The sequence below is a fragment of the Rhinopithecus bieti genome, unplaced genomic scaffold, assembly GCF_001698545.2.
Source record: "Rhinopithecus bieti isolate Rb0 unplaced genomic scaffold, ASM169854v2 scaffold_33446, whole genome shotgun sequence".
Taxonomy (NCBI): Eukaryota; Metazoa; Chordata; class Mammalia; order Primates; family Cercopithecidae; genus Rhinopithecus; species Rhinopithecus bieti.
The window spans coordinates 818,271-826,261 of record NW_016814242.1 but is presented as its reverse complement, the minus strand read 5'-3'; the positions used below and the strand labels follow the sequence as shown (position 1 = coordinate 826,261).

The 7,991-nt window shown below is 39.8% G+C and overlaps 1 long non-coding RNA gene across 1 annotated transcript in view; it reads right to left on the bottom strand.

Moving 5' to 3' along the window:
• The window catches only part of LOC108514029 (uncharacterized), a 116,636-nt gene that overhangs the window by 12,218 nt on the left and 96,427 nt on the right, over positions 1 to 7,991 (bottom strand). The window contains exon 3 of the long non-coding RNA XR_001881085.1: positions 5,969 to 6,112. This is a non-coding gene — a long non-coding RNA (uncharacterized LOC108514029). The remainder of the gene's footprint in view (positions 1 to 5,968; positions 6,113 to 7,991) is intronic.

Genomic DNA, 7,991 nt, shown 5'->3' with positions numbered 1-7,991 from the left:
AATCTATTTTAACATCTTCCATATTCTTTTATTGTTGCTCTATAGGTCAATATAGGCATAGAAAAATATGATTGGCATAATATAAATTATATAATTTATGTAAATAACACATAAAGTACATAACGTATATACTTAAAAATTATGTTTACATATTAAAATATATTGACATAAAATATAATTATATACTATAAAATAGATTATACAATTGTGAAAGCTACATCTTTACTTTTTAGATTATAGCAATATTTCTATTAAATATTTTTCTACAGCATGGTTTTTAATGGCTGCATGCTATTCCACTGTATAAAATTTACAGTAGTTTAATAAAATCCTTACGTAACACATAGTAACACATAGGTCATTTATAGCTTTTCACTATTACATGCAAAAGTGAGATGAGAACCTTATAGCTTAAACTTTATGTAGTTAATTTTTCCTTAGAATAAAATCCTAGAAGTGAAAATACTTCATTTAAAATTTTGCCTTTGATTGCTTTGACTTTTATCTTGCTCTCTTCATTTTCTGCTCCAAATGTCACAATGACTATGAAGGTGTCTGTATGTGTGTAAAAGACAGGGAGTAAGACAGAAAGTGACAGGAAGAAAAAATGAAAGATGAAAAGAAACCAAGGCAACAAGGTATTACTTCTCGAAAGCAATGATGCTTATTCCAGCTCACTGCTGCTCAGGACACAAAAAGTTTACTGTTTCTTCCTGTTGTTGAGCTCTGGACCTCAAGAAACTTTCTAAAAATAATTATCAACCATAGAGTAACCAAAATATTGGCATTAAATAAAGAACCTTCATATTCTCACGATTAATTCTCCAGTAGTTTAAATATGGACATTTGTAGAAACAGGAATCATTCTCTTCACCAATACATTAAACAAGAGCATTTTGTATGTGTGTGTGGGGGTGGGTAGATGGGTAGGTGTGTGTGTGCACATGCACACGTATACTATGAAGTCTATAAAATGCAAATAAACAACTGTAAAATTTTCTGAAAAGAATGTGAGCCAAAATTTCAGACAATTTTTGGGTGACAAACTAGGGTATCGAAACCATACTACATGATTTCATTTAGGTGGAGTTCTGGAAAAGGCAAAAACTATGGTTGCATCATCATGGTGAATGAAAGAAATTAGACACCCTAGTTTAGATATGTGTCTAATTTCTTTCATTCACCATGATGTTTTTAAGATTAATCCATGTTGCTGTGTGAATCAGCAGTTACTTCCTTTTTATTGCTGAGTAATATTCCATTATGTCGTTATTCTATATTTTGTTTACCTATTCACCCGGTAGTTGACATTTGGTTATCTCTTTTATATTTCATCGCTTTTCTTCTCTCATATTTCTCATTTTCTTCCTTCTGCTTTTCAGAGGTTTAATTTGACCTTCATTTTCTAGTTTCCTAAGGTGGAAACTTAGTTCATTGACTATAAACCTTTCTGCTTTTCTGATGGAAGCATTTAAAGCTATTATTTCCCTCTAAGCATTGTTTTAGCTACCTTTTACAAATTTTGATACATTTCATTTTCATTTAGTTCAAAATAATTTCTAATTTCCCATGCGATGTTTTTCTTTGATTCACAGATTATTTACAAGTGTCTTACTTCAATTTCCACATATTTGGGTGTTTTTCAAGTTTCCTCTGTGTTGTGGTACAATGATTTTAAATTTCTAAGTAGAGAATCATTCCTCATATAAAAATTAGAGTAGCTTTATTATATACAATGAGGAAAAGGAGATATGATAGCAAAACTAATCAGTTGTTCCAGCACCATATATTGAAAATACATTTCTTCTACCATTGAATTACTTTGACACCTTTATTGAAAATCAATTAGCCATATAAAGATGACCTTTTCAGGATTCTCAGGTCTGTGCCAATGATCTGTGAGCCTATCTTTGTGCCAATACTATACTGACTTGATAACTGTAACTTTGTAGTCCAGCAGTTTTAAGCTTGTAAGCAGAGTGCCATTCCTTGCTGGAAATCAAGTTTTATTATCTACAGCGAGGAAAAGGAAGACTGATAGCAAATCCTTTACCGCCTAGAAACCCACATTTCTTCTAGAACTCGCAGAGCCAGTGAATAGCCTTAAGTAGACCCTGCGCCTGTTTAGCAGTGACTATGCCCACGTGTCACTTTTTTGATCAAGTTTTCCCCAAACACCCTAGGCTGAATTACCCATTCTGATCTCTTGGCTTTGTCCTGAGGCACTTGGTTCCTGTGTCTGGTGTGGTGGCTAGGACCAACATGGACCCACAGGGGTTCAAATCATGGCTTTATACTTACCTGCTCTCAGTTTTTTGTGAGTTACCAGCATTAAAGTACTGACTTTATGCCTTTTACTCTCGAACCCAAGATATTTGCAGCAGATAAAGGCAAAGTGTTCCTCATGCTTACTGACAGCTCTTGCTTTACTTTTGTCAGTTCTTCTGTAATATCCGGCCAGTCATCCTGAAGTTAAAATGTAGTTAGAGTCTAGATGACATCATCATACAAAACATTCTTTCTTATTTCGGAGACCTGGTCAACTTTATAATTTTTGTTCAGATTAAGTAAAAATTGGTTCTGCTGCCAGAAAGCCATTTTAAAGTGGCATAAAATAATATAAAAAATTATTCTTCACAACTTTAAAGAATCCAAAATGAGAATAAAATAATGGAAATTTCAGTCCTAACTACAGTATTATGCTCTGGTACAAGTGTGATTTTTTTTTTTTTTTTAAAGAAACAGGGTCTCACTACATTGCCCAGGCTGGTCTCAAACTCCTGAACTCAAGTGATCCTCCCACCTCAGCCTCCCAAAGTGCTGGGATTACAAGTGTGAGCCACCACTCCCAGCCCAATTGTGATTTTGGGGCAATAAGTACCACAGATGACTAAGGTGCTTGAAGTCATCTTGTTTTTATCATGAGTGGTTTGATTTAAATATATGTGTGTGTATATATATAATTATATGTAAAACTGTGTAGCGTAAAAAATAAAATTCCCTCCTCTCAATCTACCTGAATTCCAATTGCCCACATAGGAAACCTCTGATTAATGTTTGATTGCTATGGGTTATTTTTTAAATTGTTAGTAGTGTCTCAAAGCCTACTGACAAGAAAAAAAAAATGGCCACTGAGAAGTTGTGGAGGGGTTTTCCAGGTACTGAATCCTGGCATTTATGTCTGATTCCATTTCAAACCTCACTAAAATTATAGCAGAGGAATAAAAAGGACATAGGCCCACAGAGACAAAGGGGACAGGATCAACACAATTTTCTAAAGATGGAAAGCAAGTCAACAACTGCCCTTCCATCTTGACCTGAGTTCAGATTTGTCTAGTTTACCTGCTTAGGTGGAAGGAGGGAGCCAGCAAGAAGCAAGAGAATTCACAATGCAAATGTTCGGGAAATGAAGGTTTAATATCTCTTGCAAGTGGCCTGCAGGGTGGGGCTGAAGCCAGGATGAGAGGGTGAAAGCCTGCATATGGAGTGTTCAGGCCCTCAGACCGCTTTCCCCATTTCCAGCCTTCAGTGACTCCCCTGTTCCCACCACAGAGAAGCCTGGAGGTTTGCTATCTGGAAAAGCTATTGAGTGGCTATGAACTGGGGACACTAGATACAACTGAGGCAGTGGGTAGTACACAAGGGAGGCAGAGGAAGTAAGAGAAACTTGGGACAGGGAAGCCTGAAGTCCCCTTTTTCCTTCTCCCATGGGCTTCTGGAAGACAGACTTTCAGGTTTATAAAACCTCACCACTGGCCTGGGAAAGTGTTCCCAGAATGGAGGAAATCAGAGGCCTGATATCTGAGAGCTCCTGTCAAGAGGGCTGAGACCCATCCTCATTCCTGTGCAGTAAGCCTGCCCAGTGACAAGGTTCTCTCCCACCCGCTGTGCTTCCAACAGCCTTCCAACACCTTGCTCAATATAATACTGATGATCAGCCAAGAATCACCAGACATTTGAGGAAATGGAAGTCAATGAATATAGAAAACTGAAAACTCAGTGAGGAGCAGTATATTGTATGTTATTAGAAATAGAAGATAAATTTTAAAAATTTTATAGAGTTGAAAGACTTTGCCCATGGTGGGTGGGACTCTAAGGTGAATGGGGTGAAACAGGACCTATAGTTTTCAATAGAAACTTTGTAGTACTTGTTGATTTTAAAACTAGACAGTTGCATAAAGTTGACAAAATTAAAGTGACATTTTAAGAATTTTGTTTGATTCTTTAACAGCAGTTTTTCTTTCTATTTCACCTTAGGCAATGTTTTTCCTGGTACTTTGGAAAGATATCTTCAAGTGGTTGACTGGTAGTTTTACATGTTTGTAACAGTCTCTGTTCATCTGCATATCATCTGGACAGTTCCCATCTTCATGGTGTCATAAAAACGCACATTTGAACCAGGAGGTCATACCCTGTTGCACTCATACATGACTGTTTATCTATTGTAACCTCCCATCTGGCTACAGACATGATGGGACTTATTCTGTCAGCTGGCAAATCAAATGCTTCAGCTTCACCTCTCTCAGTAGAACCCGAGCCACATGTGCCAGGTGCTTATGGAGCACTATGGCCTGTGCAAAGCCCCCAGCATGCATTATTGCCCTTGCCTTATAACAACCCCATGAAAAAGATGCTGTTATTATCCTGCATTTTACAGCTAAGGAAACTGAGGCTTGGAGAGGTTAAGTACCCCACCCCAAATCATCTGACAAGTAAATGACAGACCCAATTTTGTCAGACTTCAAAATCTATGCTGTAATCTACTGCACTATTCTGCTTCTTGTGCATTTCATGGCAGACTTGCTCTATAGTGTATCTGGTTCCTGGATCAGCGCTGCTGGACAACCAGTTGAGGTGTCCCCAAAGCAATGATGCCTTTCCCTACACATTGTCCTGCCCACCTGAAAGTGCCATGAGATAAGAGCATTGCTCTTTTTCCTTTGCCCCAATCCTAGTTCCCCCTCAGTAAGACTGAGAAGAGATTCCCTTGAAAAGAGTCTGCTGGGAAAATAAGATGGACTTCGTAATTTGAAAATTCCTTCTAAGAATGCTTTTAAGGTGACTAAGTAGTGCATCCAAGAGTAGACAGCTCTTGGAAGAGCCTGGCCAAGGTATCTAGTGATATCCAGGTGGCATCTTGTCTACAAATGATGGGAGACAGGGGTGTAGGAATTTTGTTGCCTGGAATATTTGATTTCTTGAGGATTTCAAGGTGACAATTCTAGTGTCATGAGAGCATCACAGCAAAACATCTGAATGGAGACCACGGGTAATGTACCTGGCATGAATAATCACAGACCTCTCATTCACAGCACATGTAGCTTCAAGACAATCCTCACACACCAATATATCCTGCTTGTAGCCTTTTGAAAGAAACATTTCCTTGACAGCATTTGCAAATCATGTTTTGTTTTTCTCCTCTGGAATAATGTGCACGGAAGAAATTTTTCCATATGTCAAAGTTGGTCTCATCGTTTTGCTTGAAGGAGGGAGGCAGGGAAGAAGACTATAGTTAAGAAGCCAGTTCAAACCACAGCGGGTATAAATATTGTAACAGCGCGCTCTTGGCATGGTGCTCAAGAGCTTTCTCTTCCTGCAGGCTTCACCTCACTTCTAAAGTGTAGGTGATTTTGCACTAAGCATCAGGTTCTGACATGAAAAATATGAGAACATAGCTGAAATACAGCTTAATATCCAGAATTTAGATAATGCTAACACATTAACTGTTATTGTACATAATATTTTATGTTAGCTAACTGATTCTCATAACAACACTGTGAGGGTGCAGGGAGAATTACCTCACTATGTAAAACAGCATTGCCCTATAGATGGCTGTGCGTGTTCTCTATCCTCTTCACTTGATTATGGCTCCTTGAGGGGCGAGACAGGGTTTGTTAAGGGACAGCCATTGATCTCTAGTGATAAAAGACAAGATCATGTCATGAAATGTCAATGGGGCCTGACTTACCCTCTCTGGGCCTCTCAGACCTGGTAGTTCCCAAGCACAGCAAATGCTTGAATGGTCGGTCTCCATTCATACACAGAACAGGGCCCAGCCACGTCTCTGCATTCCATTCCAGCTCCTTTGGGAACACATGAGCAAGCCAGGATTCTGCAAGACACAAGGTCTAGGTTCAGGAGTGAAAGGTTTTGTTTTTCTTTTGTTTTCCCTTGAGGAACCTTCAAAATTCTGCCCCCCTCCTAGGCTTAAATTCTGGACTAATTACAACACTCTGTTATTCCTGTTAGAGGATGAGAGGGCAGGACAGGGGTTGCAAATAAATAATAAATAACATGCAGACATTCTGGATGCCACATCCTCTACAAGGCCCTCACTTTGTTATCATTTGTATAAACTTGCATACACACCCTTTTAAGTGTTCCTGAGGGATGTTTTTCTAAAGCAGTTCATGTTGCAAACATCAAAAGGTGACATCTGATAGGGATTCCAGTAGGACATAAATCGCTGTGCCTGAAGCCCCGAGAGGCCTGTTCTCCTGCTCCTTCCTTTCTGTCTACTCCCTTGGCCTGGGGCTGCTCCCACTGCCCTGTATGTCTCCAAAGCCACAATCTTGCCCAACGAGCTGCCATAATTCCAGCAGCCGCTACACCCTTATGTGCCTGCATCCCTATACTCCCAAACCTTCAAACAATGCCACCACCAATGCCCTTACCTTGCTTCCACAAAGCTATCATTTTGGGCAACTCCACTGCTGTCACCAAGATAACCTTCCTGGCTGATGAACAGAACTACACAGTAAGGATCAAGCTTCCACATATATCACAGTGTTATACTACATTTGGCCTGACGATGCCTCCAAATTTGAGTCCTTACATAAAGAACTGCAACCTAACTCAGTGTGTCAACTAACCGAAAGCCTAAATACGAGTATACTCTTGTAACAAATAGCTGAGTCTTGGCCAATCACAGCAAGGGGGCTTCAGTAATCGCAGGTGGCCAACTGATTAAAATAAGGCAAGACATCAAGCTATAACCAATTAAGCCAACTTCGTACCTCACTTCCGTGTTCTGTCCATAAATGCTGCCTGACCTGAGTTCTTAGAACCTGCCTGGTTCTGAGGGCTGCCAGACTTGCAAGTTGTTATTTGCTCAACTAAGCTGTTAAATTTAATTTGTCTAAGCTTTTTCCTTTTAACAATAGTTTACCTGGAACACGGTTTGTTAGCACGTTTTCACAGTTGACTTAGCTTTCATCCAGCAATTCTTAGGACCAGCTGAGAATTACCTGGAAAGCACCACATGAGAGTCACCTGGAAAGCTTCAAGCACATCCTGATGTTTGGACCTCATGCCCAGAGACACTGATTTAATTGGTCTGCAGTAGGACCTGGGCATTTCTATGCTTTACAAGTGATTCTAGTATGTACCGGGTTGAGAACTAAAATTTAATTGCCTTTATGTCCCTACACATATGCAAACATGGGTGGTGCTTACGAACTGAAAAGGCCACATCAAACACATGTAAGTTAACAGGACACTGATTCAACTTAATGGAGTACATATGTAACATCTTCACATTTTTATATCATGGAAGAGCTGCCCTCATGGTCTGAGTGCATAAGCGATGGAAAGCATCCTTCAACACTAGTTCCAGGGTCTCTACTATTCCCAGAACTCTGAGGACTAAGCAGCAGCTACAGCTAAAAACCTATTCACATGGTTTTGGTCAACATGAGGCAAGAAGTGGTCCACAAGTCCAACAAGCTAATGGGTGGTCTTCCTTCCATCATGATGATGAAGTGCTCCTTGCTAGCCAACGTGCATGTTTCTCTTACACTTAAGAGTTGTCTCCCACCAGCCAGCCTCAGTGGATGGGGAGTGTCTTATGGGGTTGTATAAATAGTCAGAAATCAACTTGCTGCACTTCTGTGGGGTTGCCTGGCTCTGATCATTCTGATCAGCCTCTTCTGTTCACCTTGGTTCCCACAATAAAACCTTGGCTGGGTGGGGATGGGGTGGGGAGGCACTAC